Source organism: Scomber scombrus, chromosome 2, assembly GCF_963691925.1.
Source record: "Scomber scombrus chromosome 2, fScoSco1.1, whole genome shotgun sequence".
Classification (NCBI taxonomy): Eukaryota; Metazoa; Chordata; class Actinopteri; order Scombriformes; family Scombridae; genus Scomber; species Scomber scombrus.
The window spans coordinates 19,300,279-19,318,312 of record NC_084971.1 but is presented as its reverse complement, the minus strand read 5'-3'; positions in this window follow the sequence as shown (position 1 = coordinate 19,318,312).

Here is an 18,034-nt window from a genome sequence, read left to right as displayed (position 1 = left end):
CTCATTAATAGGTGCTCAGATTGCAGGAACACATTGGGTATGCAGGTGAACAAGAATACATGAATGAATCAGTAAAAAGAAAAAAAAATAGACAGACACATGCTTTGTCCCAGTTCACGTGCTCTTTCAAGGGCCACATTTCAAGGAAAAATATGTCAAACGACAAACAGCTTGTGAATACCTCTCCAAACGCAGAAGTCATAATAGCTGATACAGGTGTAAGGCTTGACAGTAATTTAATTCTGTAGACCTAACAACAAAACAATTTACCAGTACTACCTGCACCATGTTGACCAATAATGTACTATTGATAACTGCATGGCTTGTTACGATAATTTGCCTTCATTGTAGAAGAAGACTGAAAGTTTTGCATTTTTAAAATATCTCCTCTTTTGTCTCAGCAGTCAATAGGCCAACACAATTTCGCACAGAGGAGTAACAACTAGCCCTTTCTCTCGGCGCAGCCTCTAATAACAGGAGAAACTGTGTTTGGTGACAGGGAGGCATTACGGATGAACAATGGAGCAGTTCATTTGTAGGCTGTCCACGTCTTTGCTCTCCTGACTTGTAACATTCAATTTAGTTATTACTGTGATTGCCTCAGCAACACTTTTCTCTTGCATATTTATGAAATGTCTCTTCAACTACACCTAGACACACAGATTAGTGTGATGCAAGTTTACAAAACCCTGCAAACTCACTGAATGCTCTAAAGTGAATATCCTGGGACTTAATTTAGCCAGGATTCATGACAAAGCAGGACTGAAATATGTCCCTTAAGTCTTCTTCATTTCAAATACGAAGTTTTTAGGGATATTCTGGCATGCGTACCCAGTGCTAAACCGAAATGAATGTTAATGTTACGAAAGAATAAACAGTTTTACTCTGACTAGTATCCACGCAGGAAGAGAACTTTATTGACACGTATCCACTGATACATACACACAGAACTCGTCAATGGAGCCCCTTCAGAAGGAGAGGTGGTCTGTCGACATTGTGGTTGTTTTATGTAACTGTGAACTCAGCTAGACACAGACTACTCATATAACCAGCCTGAATGTAGAATGTAAAGGGGAAGATTAAATGTCAGTCTAGTTAATGACAAATTGAACAGAAGATGGAAGAAATGGAAAGAGAACATTTCTTAAAAAAGAGCAGGACTGAAGACATTATTAGTCTGGGTATTGAGACATGTCTGCTTGTTCAAAGCAGGCAAGAGGAGAGACCCTGTAGAAAAGCCATTGATTAAAGGTATGATCTTTATCTTGTCAGCTGCAAACTTAATGATGGCATTGAGCCACTTCACCACATATCAATATTTGGTCAATTGTTTCTGTTGTAATCACCTGCTTTGTACAGTCTATAGTTATTTAAGTTTATGCAACAGTTAATCCACAGTAAACAGTATGTACAGTTCAAGTATATTTTGAAGAGGATTACAGTGTAAAAAACTTGCTATTTTTGTGTTGGGTGTTGGGTGCTACAATTCATGATACTTTTGTTGTTTGTGACAGTGGATTGTGTTGTGAGGTAGTTTTATTGCACATGTGCATTGATGCCTTAAAAACTAATCTGCAAATGAGCTCGGCCGAAACCATTGTTGAGCATTTTGGACGTGTAATGTTTATAACGTGTCTAACGTAAGACATGTTCAGCAGTGTGCCTGTTCGAAAAGAATTTCTGACTAAGGTTTGCAATGATGATTGAAAAAGCAGCAAGGAGCAGCCAGTGAGCAGATGAGACACAGTTGGGAACCAACATTGCTGAATGTTGAAGCTGATGTGAAACATTGGATGTATGATGTGAAACCACGCTAAGCTTCACATTTTCTATTGGCTGCCAAATTTGAAGAATTCCAAATGTGCCGTGAATGGGGGAACAACGTCTCTCTTGGAACTCAACAGGGAACTACTTCTATAATGTCTTTTTTCTTAAGGATACAATGTCACCATTCTCACGTTGAACATCGCCTGCTGCAGTAATTCCACCAACCAGCAGGGTGGAATATCGGGGTGTAACTGAGTTGAACTGAAAAGTACAGATACAGTATGAGGGAAATGAAAGTCTGGCCTGTTCAACCATGGAAGCTCCTGTTTATTTTAAGACCCTGAACACATATTTTCTCAACATTCTTACAATGATTGATTGGGAGCTCCATTAAAATGACATTTTCTGGCAGTTTTGATTATTTATTCAAGACATTTTCTATATTTGTGTTTTTCTCTGTCATTTGAAGTGGGTGGGACTCAGTAAGAAAAACATGATCTCACTAAATCATATCCACCAGCCGGGATGTAGTACCGTTTTAATTACAAGCTGATGTCAGTTGGTGAGTTGGTCACTTGTTTTTCCAGGTCACTTTCAATCAAATCTGATCAAACCATATCCACACAGTCCTGAATAAGCAGATTAACTGAGTTTGTGACAATAAAACTCTCAATTCAAATCTCCCTCCACTCAAAAAATATGTTTTTGTTCTTTTTCATTTGATTGGATGTTTGAGCCTCACTGTGCTGAATCATGTATGTACAGAGTTTAAAACTAAAAGGACATTTTTACATGTGCTGAAATGGGAAAGTTTCTCTGTGCCCACCTTAAATCTGAGTTTAAGGCATGTACCTACAAGCATGATTTGTGACAGCACGGAAGAACAGTGTGCAACAAAATGACATAATTAAAAGAGTGTTAGTCAAACTTTAGACTTCATTTTAGGAACAGTCTCCTCCTCAGTCCTCACATATCTTGTCTGCCCCCATGTTTCATTTCTTCAGTGGAGAAAAAGTGGATTGAAAACTTTAGTGATGTAAATCATGATTTATTTTGCTAAAATGTTTGTTTGCATCACACCATTTGCATTTTCTTTTTGTCGATACACCACCTTTTCCACCTCAGGCAAACTTAAAACCTTTTCCCACTCAGGTTTTTTAATGTACAAATTGAAAAGGCTCATTAAAACAGGTGGATGGAAATGCATTAGTGTCATAGTGTCATGTCCTTATAGCTGAACATGTGAAATGGCTCGCTGGTAACTTTGTAGGTATCAGAAGAGGTATATGGCAGTGACAGTTATGGAGTAACTGCCATTTTGAACAATGTAAAAGCATAAAATGCAGAGACATTTTCTAAGTTAGTATGATACTGCAAGACTTCCAGAGTACTTTTTGTGTAATTTTCCCATTATGACAAAACCATAAACCCTACTTGTGGCCGTTTCATAATGACCAAGTGTACTGCAGGTAAGTGCTTGCGCAATCAAATGAAGGGTGACTCATGCTGAGAGCATAGTGTAGAGCAGTAAATGGCTGTGTAAATGGCCGTGTTTGCACTGCTGGTCAGGATGACCTTTATTGGCTCACAAGTGCTGTATGATTTGTATCTGGGTATAATATTTCTCTGAGCACAAGGGGGTGTATGGAAAAGCCCAGGCTGGCAACAGGTTTATAAGCTCATTCATAATCACAATTGTGACTGATGGGAAAGAGGAAAAACCTTTTGACTCTGCTCGGACCACAATTGTGTTGAAAACTTTTTGGAGGTGGCAGCTTCAACTTTTGAAATTTACTCTTGCAAATGTGCAGTCAGCCAGAAAGAGGAAATCTCCTCTCTCTAAACATTGTGTATACTGGAACAGACCAGTTTACCCTCATCGCTATCAGTTGACACAACAGCTTTTATAATCCAGCTTCCTCTGTACCTTGTGAGAGAGTCTTCTCCTCTGCAGAGGAGGTAACATCATAAACATCATATCAACCCAAACAAAGTGATTCTGTTTCTTAATAAAAATCATTAAAAGCTTCCCCTTCCTTCTTCCCCCACTCCATTTTACCATTAGTTTTCACCAGTAATCACTGTGTGTGACTCCCACATATTTATTTGTACTCACCATATTTACCAGGAGTTCTAGGGGGAGGAAAACAAACTAGAGCTGCAATGATTAGTTAATTAATCAGTTCGTCTATAGAAAGAAAAGTTATCAGTAACTATTTTTTATAATTTACGGAGCCCGTAAAGTATCATGGTAAAAAAAACCAAATTTAATTGTGGCCACAATATAGCTATAACGTGCGCACGAAATACTAATTAATAATATTAATATTAATATCATTTCTGGGTGCTCGGTGCACTCTCAGTGCCCCCCGTATTTCTGGTGACAGCTGCACATTGTAGAGCTCTGAAACTTTAAACTTGATGCAGCTGATTTAAACATTATGCTCAAGCTCTGACACTGTCCTATGAAATCACTTTAGTCTTTGGCAAATCAAAGTGGAATGATTTTTATTGATCAGATATTATCTGTGGTAATAAAGGATTGCGCAATTTCTAATCAGGGTTCTATAGCTGTAATATAGCAGTGTAAAACGGACTTCAGCAAATCAGGACCAAGCATAAAACATCATCAAAGTGTTAACATAATGGTTTAAAGGAATTATAGCACATTTCGTCAGACTGATCAATAATATAGTGAACTTTTAATCTTCTGTGATTTTATTGAAGGACAAATGTCCAGAGAACACTACAGACACATTCAGTAGTTCAGTCAGAGCAACAACAACCTGCAAATCAATACAAACTAGATTCTGATCACTGGTAGGCTATAGGTTCCCTTGGCATCGTGATACCGGTCCGGTGGCATCGTTAAACGCTGCGGTTCATATAACCTATGTATTCCCTCAGCTGAGAGTCTGACACACATTATGCTATACTTTCAAAGGAGATGATCAGGGGGAAAGGCACGTTTTAAGATGATTTCAAGCTGAAACTGTGAACAGAATTTGGTCCGGACGTATAGGCTATTGCAGGCTCTAGAGAAGGTGCGCTCGATTTGCTTACCCAGCTGTCCGGGAATGATATTAATATTATTAATTAGTATTTCGTGCGCACGTAATACCTATTTCGTGGCCACGAATTAGTATTTCGTGTGCACGTTATAGCCTACTATAGTGTGCACATGGTCATGCAGTTGTTGTTCTCTTTTGGCACTTTTCTCTCTTCACGTGACCTGGTGGCACAATATAAATAAATAACTCTTTTTACTCTTTGAACCAGTCTTTGAGTCTGCCTTTTACCATCTTCTTAGTCACTCTGGCTTCCCACACATTATCCACATGTCTACTACTACTCAAGGTCTTTGCCCATCAGTCACAGAATAGTGCAATATCTTAGGTAGATTTCGAGCCCCGGTAATTCACCTGCAGCTCTTTTGTAGGAGGGTCTTTTAGTCTTTTGTGGAAATTGGAACATCTAAGAGTTGCTGTCAGGGCTCGATTTGAAGAATGGTACAAGGTCATGCTACCTCCCCTCTTGAAAAACATACAAAAATCATCCCTTTCTTAAATCCCTTTCCATAATTCTTAACATGAATACATTTTGTTGGAGCCAAAAGCTTGATTTATGTTTCGATGAATATTTGATTTTTTCTGGTCTACTATTATTATTTATCTAATTAATTATGAGATACGAACATGAAATATTATGGTTTGAATTATTAGTTGAATTGGTAACAGTTATGAAATTGTGATTTATTGTTAATTCTGATTATTTGAGGCCGACATGACTATGCATAATTGATGCCGTTTCTCACCTCCGCCTCCTCTTTATAGACAGGTGACTGCAGCACCTGGGTATATTAGTGTGGCTATTGGGGCCGGCGGAGCGCTCGGTTTTAGACCGCTGCTATGTGTTGCTTTTGTTTTTTGTTTGAACAATTGGAAAGGAAGGAAGTGAATTAAGTTGATCTGTCTGTCACTCCATGCTGCGGTAAGCAACCTAAGTTTTTTGAAAATAAATATATTGAACCAGAGAAGAGTGTTTGGATTTCATGGAAACTTAAAACCCTTTGACAACGCTGGAGCGCGTCGGACATAGAGGCATGTAAACCGAGAGACAAGAGCATCTTTTATTGGAAAAGATCGCGCTTACACATTTCTTCACTTAATTTCCAATGTGTCCATGGGTTTGGAAGGTGTTCTAAACATTTTTTCAAAACTCTCTCTGTTTCTGTCACTGGTGTGGAGAAGAGCAGCTTCAGCAGCTTCATCAGCCTCAGAAATTAGGATTCTGAGTCAGGGCCTAAAACCCAGCCAGCAGTAAGGTCACTATAAGGCAAAAAAAAAAAATTCAGTGTCTCCTCTGAGCAAACCCAACCCTCCATCACCAATTTCAACTTATTCCCTCAGGTTGCAGATACAAACTCCCTCTGGACAAACACCCAGAAACAAATTTTAATCCCAACTGCAATGAGGTTGGCTTTTCTTATAGTTTTCTTCTGGCAGTATGCTGACTCACAGATGTGTTGATGACACATCGGAAAATCATTTACAAAAAGCAGGTTGAGTTTGCTAGTTGGGTGACTTTGCAGGTCTGCGCTTGAGAGATTTGTCTTTAATCCTACCGAACATGCTGCCAGGAGTCTGGAGGATTGCATGCATCATGTAACAGGGCTCCTGGAAAAGACTGAGCCAAGACCCTTATTGGCTTAACCCAGCATATCCTGCCCCCATGAAGTGTAGTGGTATTGTGTACTTGAGTTTTGTATTCTGGAAAATTCATGATTTATGCTGGGTTATTATTGAGAGGTTTCTGGGTTTTGGTTTGCTGTGTGTTTCCTTGTTTGTTCCACCACTCTTCCTGTGCTCCTCACACCTGCCCTGCATCAAGTTCATTAGCCTAGCCTAGCCCTGCCCTCTGTGTTTTTTCCCAGCCTTCACACCTGTCCTGTATCAGTCTCATCAGTCCTGCCCTGTCTCCAATGTCCTCCCTGACAATCAACTCACAGCCAGCTATCTATATTTAAGTCTTAGTTTGCACTTTAGTTGTGTTGGATCCTTCGTCAAGTCTGTTCTGCTGAGCCCTGCCTAGCCTAGCTTACTTTTGATTTTTGTATGCATGTTCCAAGAATTAACACCCTTTTCTGCAGCCCTGCTTTCACCTCCAGGCTCTGCATTTGGGTCCACCTGCTATCCCTGACACTTCACGTTTGTCACCCACATGAAAAAGTCCCGGCTGGTCAATGCGGGGCGCTGGGGCGCCGCCCCATCCAATAATCTAGAGAAAGTCTACTTAAACATATTAAATATAAATTGATTAGATAATGCTAAATCATTATGAAATAAAAAGTATTTGCTTGTAAAATGTGCCTGTTAGTCTCTCAGCACCAGCATTCATTATAAATCGATTCCAAATTGTATTTTATTAATTTCTATATGTACTTCCTGTATGCGGGGCACCGGGCTAATGGGAGTCAATGCAAGCCCTCAAACTTTTGACAAGCACATGACCTGAGGCTGCTCTCTCATTGGTCTGCGTCACGTTTCCCACGGGGCGCAGCTCAGTGCGCCCCGGACACGCCCACTTTTATTGGCAGCTAATTGTTGTTGTTTCATGTTTTTTAATCTACTGTGATTGGACAGTTCCGGCTGTCATTCACGCCCTCCCGTCAGCTGCCGTCACCCAAACTCCTGCTGAAGGTAGGTTCAGGAAATGACGTTAAAGTGGAGCCGCGGAAATTAAAGAAGATTATTTTGTAATTTCTCTACAAAAACATAATTTCACAAGACTGTAACTAGATGAGAGAAAAGAGGATAAAGTAGCAGCAGGTGATGGAGGAGCTGAGAGTTTCTCCTGCTGCTGTTATGATAAACGGAGCTGGCTAGCTGGATCGAGTGTGAGTTATTCCTTTTATTTTTATCCTTTTATTCCTTTATCTGTTTGCTGTTTCAAAGTGTCAGCACCGAAACGTTGTGGACAACGACAGGGGAACGAGACCTAAAACATCTCTCTGAAAAAAATCAAACAGAAAGCTGCAGCTATCGAGACAATAGCATGGAGCTAAGTTGTTTTGAGCAGACTTAGCATTGCTGAGCTCTTTCTGCAGCTGTTTCACCACATCTGGCCACATGTAGACCTCTGCTATGCCAAGCTCCAGAAGAGGAACATAGATTCAGTCAGTGGCTGCATCCAGCAGCTCCAACAGGACATATAAAAGATCAGGTAGTAGCTGCATTGCTGTTATTAATATTGTAAAGTGTTAAAAAAAATACTATGAAGTGTAAAAAACTAAAATGCATAAATGCAGGATAAGAAATGATGCAAGTAATTTTGACTATTACAGTTGATTTGGGGTACACTTCATTATTAAAATAAGTTAAATAAATTATGCTTAATCACAGCAGTGTATAGTGCTTAATGCGCCATCTATTGTCATGTTTAGGTATTGCAACAACTAACAGATTACAGTGAAATCAGGACTGAAGACACAATAACTAAAATATAGGTGGTGTCTCTTTTTAAGCATATTACCTTATTGGTAACTCTGCTTTAACTGCTGGTAACTTTAGGTGATGTGAGTGAAATGGGCATTTTATCATGTCTGGTTATAATTTTTTATTCCTCTCTCTGTGGGTCAGAGATACCATACTGGGACAAACCAGGGGACATTATAGTGTGTTGTGTTGTTTTTAGATTAGTTTTTCTTTCTTATTTTTATTTTTTTGCTGCGGTATGAAGTGGTGCTACGGCTTATTTGACACTAACCCTAGGACCACCAACCATCAAACTGCGCCCCCCCAAACATTTTTGTCACCAGCCGCCACTGCCTCCAAATAAATGTATAAATGTATAAACATCAACCGAGGTGCAACACTGCTGTTTGCAAGATGAGCGTATGATTAATCACAAGTTGGATGTTTCCTACTGTACATTATGTGGGTACCTTAGTTAGAATTTGCTGATGCTGTGTGGCTACTTAAGTCGTAAATAATGTCTTGATGCTGATATGTGACCGAATAACTGTCATGCCGTTCCAAGGTTCTTGTAGGACCTTGTAGCATACCATCTCCATTTCTCTAGAGGTGGAATAATACTATATTTTGTGTTTGGCAGATTTCTCAGGCATGAATATTGATTTATAGCTCAGCATCCAATTTCACCTGTTGATTCCACCACTGCAATGCCAGACAGACAATCATACATTATCAGGCTGCATCATTCATACGCACACCACAGTAATTGTGTTTACATTCTTTTGTGATAAAGTGATGATGCAAGGTTTTCCTCGTCTCACCGCTGAATAGGAGACAATTATGATGCAATCATTGATAACAAGTCAGTTTTATTTATGTAATGACCAAAAGCACAAATCACAAATGTGCCTTAAGGAGCAGGCATCTCACAGTGAAATGTGTATCTAAAATTGATGGATGGAAATTATCTTTCAAATTATGTCAGAGAAAGCTTTTGGCTATTTTTCTAAAAATTGTGTCAGCTATTATGTATAGTTTGTCTATGATCAACATTACATAATAGTCACTTTGGATTGTAAGCAGAAGTAATGCACCTATTATTTGCTTACCTGAATACACAAGGCCAAATACTCTATACTAAAGTCTCAGTTAAAGATCTTTGATAAAACTGTCCAACTATTGACTACCACTTCCAATATTTTGAATCATGTCACACACAGAAATATTTCAAAATCACTGAAAGGCCCATTATGCTCCTGATATGGAGGCTGATACACTTTGTCAACGTAAAAATTGGAGTACACCAACTGATTTTTGACGTTTCAACACTACTCTGTCTTCATCAGAGTCAAAGGAAGATGAAGGCACAAGGAAAACACATATAGTCAACATTAGAGAGATGTACATTTGTCTTGGGTAGAAGGTGTGGAACAAGGATTCTACCCTGTTGATGATGTACCAGCACAAAAGGTGCTATTCTGCAGAAACCATATGTACTGTACACGTTTTAATCACTAAAACTGAGGTGAGGATGCTTACAAAAAAATGCTATAAATTGTTTTTATTGTTCAATTAACTTCTACAATGTTCAGTGAACAGAAGAAACCTAAAGCGAGTCAATATTTGGTGTGACCACACTTTGTCTTTAAAACAGCACCAATTCTCCTCGGTATACTTGTTCAGAGTTTTCCTAATAATAATAATAATAATATATTTTATTTGTATAGCGCTTTTCTTAGTACTCAAAGACGCTTTACAGAAGCACGGGTAAAAAGGAACGTTGAACGCAAAAGTTTTGGGTGATTAGACATTTTTTTATATATTTCCCCCCACAATTTTTTCCACAAATTGAAATGTCTTTAAATACACATTGACTTGAATCCAACACACTGTAGTGAACAGATAAATGGAGGCAGAAGACATCTTTCAGTCAGCAATGCACACATTCAGCGACACACAGGAGCTCATTCAAGCTGGGCACCGGTTCATTCACAACACCTGTCCCGCCAACGAGGAGGACCCGCCCCTATCGCTGCTGTGCCAATCACGAGTCCGTATGTGACACGCTGGCTCTGTCAGGTTCCCCGTGATTGGCCGAGAGCCAAATAAAATAAAAAACATGAATATATGAACTTGTGTATTATTTGAATATCTTAGTACTGAATGCACAATAACAAAGCACATTTATACATGCGGTATAGGACCAGTTTAATATAAAACACAATTTTCTACAATATATATAAGTAGGGGAAATCATCAGTATGATATTTCTGTTCCACATGTGTGTAATGTTCACTGCAATGAACATCACAGTATTTAGTTTCCAGTAGCAAAGCTTTAGACTGTAAGTTTCATTTTCTCACATCGTCCTCACTCTTCACTTCCTCTGCTTCTGCTGTCTCAGTGGTTCTGTTCATGTTCGTTCCTGAAAACACACAGAACAATAATTAATTACACTGTTTATTTATATGCATATGTGTGAGTTTGCCTGTTGACTTTGTGTGCATTTGTTTTGTGTAACTCATACATTGCACTTTGGAACATTTGTATTTATAAAGTACGACCAGGGCAAGTGTCAGAATGAGTAGCACAGCAGGCACAGTGAAAACCACAATGTGCAAGGGTGCTGCATCTAGCACCAAAAAAAAGCACAGAATTAAAATATACACTTCCTGAACACACCATCAGCACCTAACTAATTATTTTGCTTTATTAACTGTGACAATAATCACTACATGCATAACCCTTAACAATACACACACCTTTGATAGGTCCACCAGAGATTTGTGTGACTTGTGATCTGACTTTCTGCAGCACTGGTCTGCTGTGGAAAGACTGAGGTAAAGATTACAAGGACAATCAATGAATCAGCTTACTCTGCATAATAAATAAGCTTAAACACTAGAAAAAACACAAAAAAAAGACTTTCAACTAAGAGTTAAACAATCACTAATTACTGCTTGTCTGGTGATGATTTTTGATTGAACGAGAGACATATATACATGTGAGACAATTTTACCACCTTTTCTACTCTTAAAAAGTTTAGCAATTATTGCGTGGTCTATAGTGGTCGGAGAATAGATGGAAGTAGTAGAGATGAAAATTAAGGTTATGATATTGTAACTCTATTTAAATAAGCACAGATGGAGTCCTCTACCTACATAGACTCTGGTGGGACCTGGACATTGGCGGTTGTATCCCCACCCTGTAAATAATACTGTTGGTCTGTTTGCACTATTAAAGAGAACATTATGTCTCCTTTTTCTTGCTGTTCTGCCCTCAGTGTTTGACCAGTGACAGGTGTGTTGTCTTGTCTTCTTTATTGATATGTTTCCCTCAAAATATCAGCAGGGTGAAACTGAAAGAGAATTATATTTTCAGGCTTTGATGTTTCCCTCAAAATAAAAGTGAGATGAAATTGGAAGAAAATTATATTTTCAGGCTTTATTGATATGTTTCCTTCAAAATATCAGCAGGAAGAACATTTCATTGACTGTCTGCTGATTAAATTTTGAGGGCTAAAATTCAACTTTTTTTGTCTAACAGTGGCACTACAGGAAACATAATAGCATCTCAAACTCATACACAACCACAAGCTAACAACACACAATGTCAAAAAACACTTACCCTGATTTTTTTGGGATATTTCGAAGCACAAAACAAACTTCAATTGCAGTCAAGGACTTATTGTGCGTGAAGCATGGACAATGTTTTAGTCTCTGTATTAATAGTTAAATAAAATATACTGTTATATAAATTATGGTGTTGATTGTCTCACCTTCCTTTTAGTGATCCGTTGCGTGTCTTGGAATTACCTTAAAAGTGCAGTGTGGGTGTCTTTGTGGGTGTCTTTGTAGGTATCAATGAAGTCATCAAGTCTGGTCAGTCGTCTTCCTTTAAAGCAGATTTTTTTCAAGTCCCACTGACTCTTCTCCATGACTCCCTGTGTTTTGTTGTCTTGCGTGAAATTCTGATTACAAGAGAACAATGATTATACGGTCTTATCAATGGCTTTATTATACTTTATTAGTTATTATCAGTACAGTAACAGGTTTAAACTCTCCATTACATTTCTAATATTCATCCCATTTATACTTCACCTTGCTTTTTTTGCGATATCTCGAATTCTTTCTTTGAGAATTGCTGATAAGGGAGCCCTTCACCATGCCTGACGAGGTCACCTGAAGATGTAAAACATTACTTTTAGATATTTTTTGAACATAGGTAAAGGACACATCTCTGCATACATCATACTAAATCAGGATAGACTTGGTTAATCCTCAGGGGATTGTGAATGTGCTTGCCAAATGTCTCAACAATACACCAAATATACAATGACATGTAGATATTGACCAAAGGTTGGTGAGAGAGGACAGGTGATGTGAAGGTAGGTTGGATGAAAAACAATGGAGTCACCACAGCAATCCACTATCCATCCATTTTGGTTCGATGTTTACACCAGAGTACAGGTTATGAGGTCACTATAACTGGCAAGGTTCATGACCCTTGAATTTACTCACTTAATTTCATGTCAATCAGCAAGATTGTAAGAAATGTTGCCTTTGAACAAAGCCAGTGTTAGTCCCTGCACTGGCAGCGGGACAAAAATATTAGGGACAGCTGACAAACAGTTTTGGGTCACAGGAAGTGCACAGTTAAATTGATGTTTTAAAAATATAAATATTTTCAAGTAATTAATTGGTCTCATTAAAAATGAAAATAATTATAAGCATAACTGACCCAGAATCATACTTGTCCAAAGAGCTGGCTGAGGCAATAAGTATACAGTCAAAGACAAGATGAATGTGTCAGAGTAATACACATTTGCGTCCCCTTCTTTGTCTAGGGGTGTGCTTTTTATGACATCCATGAAGTGTTGTCGAAAAGGAGTTTGACCTAAGGTGTCCTAAAAAAAGAAAGATAAATCAAATAAATTAGATTAAAAACATAATTTAAAAAACCATACCAACACACACATATACATGTGTGTTTGTGTGTGTGTATATGTGTTTGTGCCTTTAACAGATGACATTATTTCAAATCATTACTTAGAGTATTTGGTACCTCGAGGTCCTCAGCAACAATGCTGCTGTCATCATCAGCTGAGTCCCCAATGGTTGTCAGCATTGTTTGAATTTTGTTGAAGTGCTTCTCAACATTTCCAGAGCTGCATGGGCTGGAGAAGATGACAGTGCAGCTGAGAAGTATCTCATCTAACTCACCAATGGACCTAGCGGATGTCAACAGTCCAAACACATCTTGTAGTTCTTGGGCGCACTATCGGAGAAATACAAATTATTGCATTGTCATAGTTAAGTACCTCATTGCTAGTAGTATAGATATTCTAAAACTTACTGCTTTTTGCACAAAGTTTTTGCATTCTTCATTATGTGACTCAGACAGCAGTGGAGGATAGGATGGCTGAAGTCTAGAGCTGTGCCTTTCCCAGTTAATATGTTGAAATAACTCTGGAGCAAGGCATTGAGGTTGGTTTGGCAGAAGGCCATTGATATGGCCTGCATGAGGACCATGGAGCCATCGCATACAATCATGACTGGACTGATGTTTTTTTGCCCATATTGTTTTGCATGATCTGTCTGAAAAGAAGTTAGAAAATAAAGGACAGAGGCCGTTGAGGTTGGGGTCACATAGGTAGCAACAGGAAAAGGAGAGGAACCCTTCTTTGGGTTTCTGACCACCAGCTCATAGACATAAAAAGGACCATCACTGTGTTCAGATGTCTTCAGAATGCTTCCAGTTGCGTCAAACTACACTATATCCTCTTTTGATCTCTTATGGAATATGTTAATACTTCTCTTAGACCAAAGCAGCACACCCTTTGGATGAAGTAACACCTTCTGCAGCACTTCATCAGGTTCATCAGTTTTTTCTTGAACCATCTTCAAGAGACTGAGTGTTTCATTCTTATGTCTCCTTTCCTTCATTTGTTGTTTAGATGAAATGGATTTAAGAACACCTGGTGATGGTGCTTCATCCCTACAGCCTGACTCAACCACTGATTCCTCAAGTTTGTTAAGGCTTTCGAGATAGAGTGCCCTTGGAAGAGTGTTTTTAAGTTGCTGGTGTATTTTTTTTTGATTGTCTTCTCTGACAGGTCGCTTTTGCAGCTCTGTTTTGCTATGCACAACGTTGTTGCCTCTGAAGGACACATGTGCTTTACGTGTGGTCTCACTGTCACCGGCTGAAATTATGTTCTTCCATTGCAGTCCCTTGAAGTGGTCCTTGTATTGAGTTTTCCTTAGTTTTGTCCAAGCAGTTCGCGGAATGACAAAAGAAGAAGGTGGTGCAGGAAGACTATGTATAAAGAATTGTTCTTTGTCATGAGTGACATAGTCTTCATTATCACTCCAACTGTCACTGTCGTCTTTTTGGACCTGCAAGACAAAAGTAGTAATTTAGGAGACTGTATTTTGTTTGTAAAGTAGTTAGCCACATTTTCTTGTGTAATAATTCACATTCAGATTAAACATTTGTGATGGTTTTGTAAAAATGATTACTGCGGTATACATAGTTCTACATGTGTACCATATGTATTAAATGTAAATAATTATAATAACTTAGTAATTCCTTACATCTTCCTCTTTGTTGATGTCGTCATTGTGAACAACTCTCACGTCCTGTGCATCTTCACAATCTTGTATTAAGACTTTTGGCTGTGCATCCTCTCCTGTTATATCCTTATTATTTTGTATGTTGTATATCTTCTGTTCATCTTCCTCCTCTGGTAGCAGTTCTGGAACATCATTGCTGTCCACAACAGTGTCAGACTGTGCTGTATCTCCACCTGAAGCCTGATATTAGAAACATGACATACAGTTTTACTTATTTAACAAAGTAATTTAAGTGAAAAAACTAAAAACATATTACAGAGACTTTATCATGAGTCAGGAATAACAATAGATGGACATTAGTGTATAATAATGTTATAAACAGTTTAATACTAATATACTAACAGACAGACAGATTTGACATACCATCATACTTTGAATGTGTGCCCTCTTCAGTCGATATCTGTTTGTGGATTTGTTCGGTACACCCACAACCGTGCACAGCTCTTCCCAGAAGTTATGGTCTTGTTATCTCTCTGCTCAGATAACGAATCCTGAAGTATTTTGATGTGTTTTAAAATATCCTCATGAGATATACATTTTTTTGTGGCCTGTTGAGGCAAATGCACATTTTAGTACTAGTGCTTAACAGGTATGTTTTGCATAAAAATACACTGAAGAAAATCAATTCCAGGCTTATAAATGTTAGACCTAAAAAATAAAAAAAATAAACATTATGAGACTTTATTAGTGAAAATTTTAATTTGGAAATGCATATAATTCTTACCTTTCCAAATATTTTGAAGACAATTCTAAATGGAAATATATAACAAAAAAAAACACAATTAAGTCAGATCATTAGAAGATGGTACAGTAAAATAACTTCTAAATATACACAGAGATACCTGGGGACATGTCGCACAGGAATGCAGTGGAGTTTGCTGAAAACAATTTGAAAAGATGTTTTAATGAATCTTTAAAAACTGCTTATGAAGCCATACAATGTGTATTGGGTATGATTTAATGTTATGATTATTAGAAAATGGAACAGTCAAAGGACTTCAAACTATACACAGGGATACCTGGGGACATGTAGAGCAAGAATGCAGTGGAGTTTGCTGAAAACAGTTTGATCATTTTTTTTAATGAATTTTTAAAAACTGCTTGTTTAGCCATACAATGTGTATTGGATATGATTTCAGCATAGGATTATTAGAAAATGGAACAGTCAAAGGACTTCAAAATATACACAGAGCTACCTAGGGAGATGCAGAACAAGAATGCAGTGGAGTTTGCTAAAAACAATTTGAAAAAATGTTTTAATTAATTTTTAAAAACTGCTTATGAAGCCATACAATGTGTATTGGATATGATTTCAGCATAGGATTATTAGAAAATGGAAAAGTCAAAGGACTTCAAAATATGAACAGAGCTACTTAGGGAGATGTAGAACAAGAATGCAGTGGAGTTTGCTGAAAACAATTTGATAATTTTTTTTAATGAATTTTTAAAAACTGCTCGTTTAGCCATACAATGTGTATTGGGTATGATTTCAGCATAGGATTATTAGAAAATGGATTCAAAGGATTTCAAAATATACACAGATGTACCTGGGGACATGATTTTTTATAATGTGACTATGACAGATGACTGTATTACAAAAAATGAAAGAATAAAAAGCAACTTCTGCGTTTACGAGGTGCACTTGAATGCACCATTAAGCCTCAACGAGGTGCACTTGAATGCACCATGAAGCCTCACACGCTTTACCGTACAAGCGATGTAGACGGGCACTCGAGTTTTGAAGTGTAGATAGCGTGACCGCAGTAGAAAAACGGCTTTGAAATGACTTAGTTGCTGCAGCTGGAGGCTAACGTTAGCTCACTTTAACTTTGACTTTCACGCTTATTCGCGGCAAAATCACTGCGTATTCTCGGTCAAATAACTCACACACTATCCCCCCAAACGCCATGTGACCATTAAATGAAAACACATAATTTGAGCTTTCCAAAGATATAAGTTACTTGTATGTGAGGCAAAGCTCCGCGGAGAAAACGGCTTTGAAATGACTTAGTTGCTCCAGCTGGAGGCTAACGTAGCTCACTTTAACTTTGACTTTCACGCTAATTCCTGGCGAAAACACCGCGTATTCTCGGTCGAAAAACTCACACACTATGCCTCCTAACGAACATTAAATGTAAACACTTAATTTGAGCTTTCCAAATATATAAGTTACTTCTCTGTGAGGCAAAGCTTCGCGGAGAAAAACGGCTTTGAAATGACTTAACAGCCAACAAAGTTCAGCATAAAGTGACCTTGATCCAAAAGATCGTTAATTTACTAACTCGCACAACTAATAGAAAGTTGTGACAAGCTGTCTAATATTTTAGGCTAATGATGTTAACCTTACCTTTGAGCTCTTCTATCGGTATCCACCTGTTGTCTCTTCTTGATCCCACAAAGCAGCGCGGTTCAAGCGCAATTCAAGTTTTACAGTAATTTGTTGTGTTATCACAGAGGATGGATTGAATACAGTATTTTACTGAAAAATAAATGAAATAATCATAGACTGTATATGAAAGGATTGTACATACAGCGCTCTATTAGAGGTTGTCTTTAGGTTAAAATGGCTTAAAAAGTGATTTTTCTATGATTGTAAGTTATTGTAACAGTTAAAAATACATAATTTCATTTGGGTGAATCTTGTAAGGCTATGATATGATAAGTTCATTGTTATACAGAAAGATCATTATTTTATTTTTGTCCTCTTTCGTAGCTCTTACAGTGTGTTCAAGTGTGTACAAGGTTTGTGAAAATAAACACAATGAACCATCAGTTAAAGAGTCTGACCATCATTCAGCCAGGGATGCTACACTTATACCATTCATACGTGAATTATTTGTATTGTACAACTTTCCAACCTAATATTTCAGATCTGTTTCATTGTGATAAACAAAAACATGTTTCAGTTTGAATCATGTTAATACCACTTTTATTCTTTCAAACAGAGGGTCATTTTACTCAAATTGAATTTGGACTTGACTAGACTTCCCAGGCACCTTCTTGCAGAACAGAAAGTCCTCCAAAAGATTCCCTTCCCATGGATAGCAAACCAAAACAATCAACTGAGCCGCACTGTAAACGTCTGTCGATTCATCCAACTGAAAAGAAAAGTGCTCACAAGAGCATATCTATCCAGTAGCTGTGACTGAATGTCAACTGAGA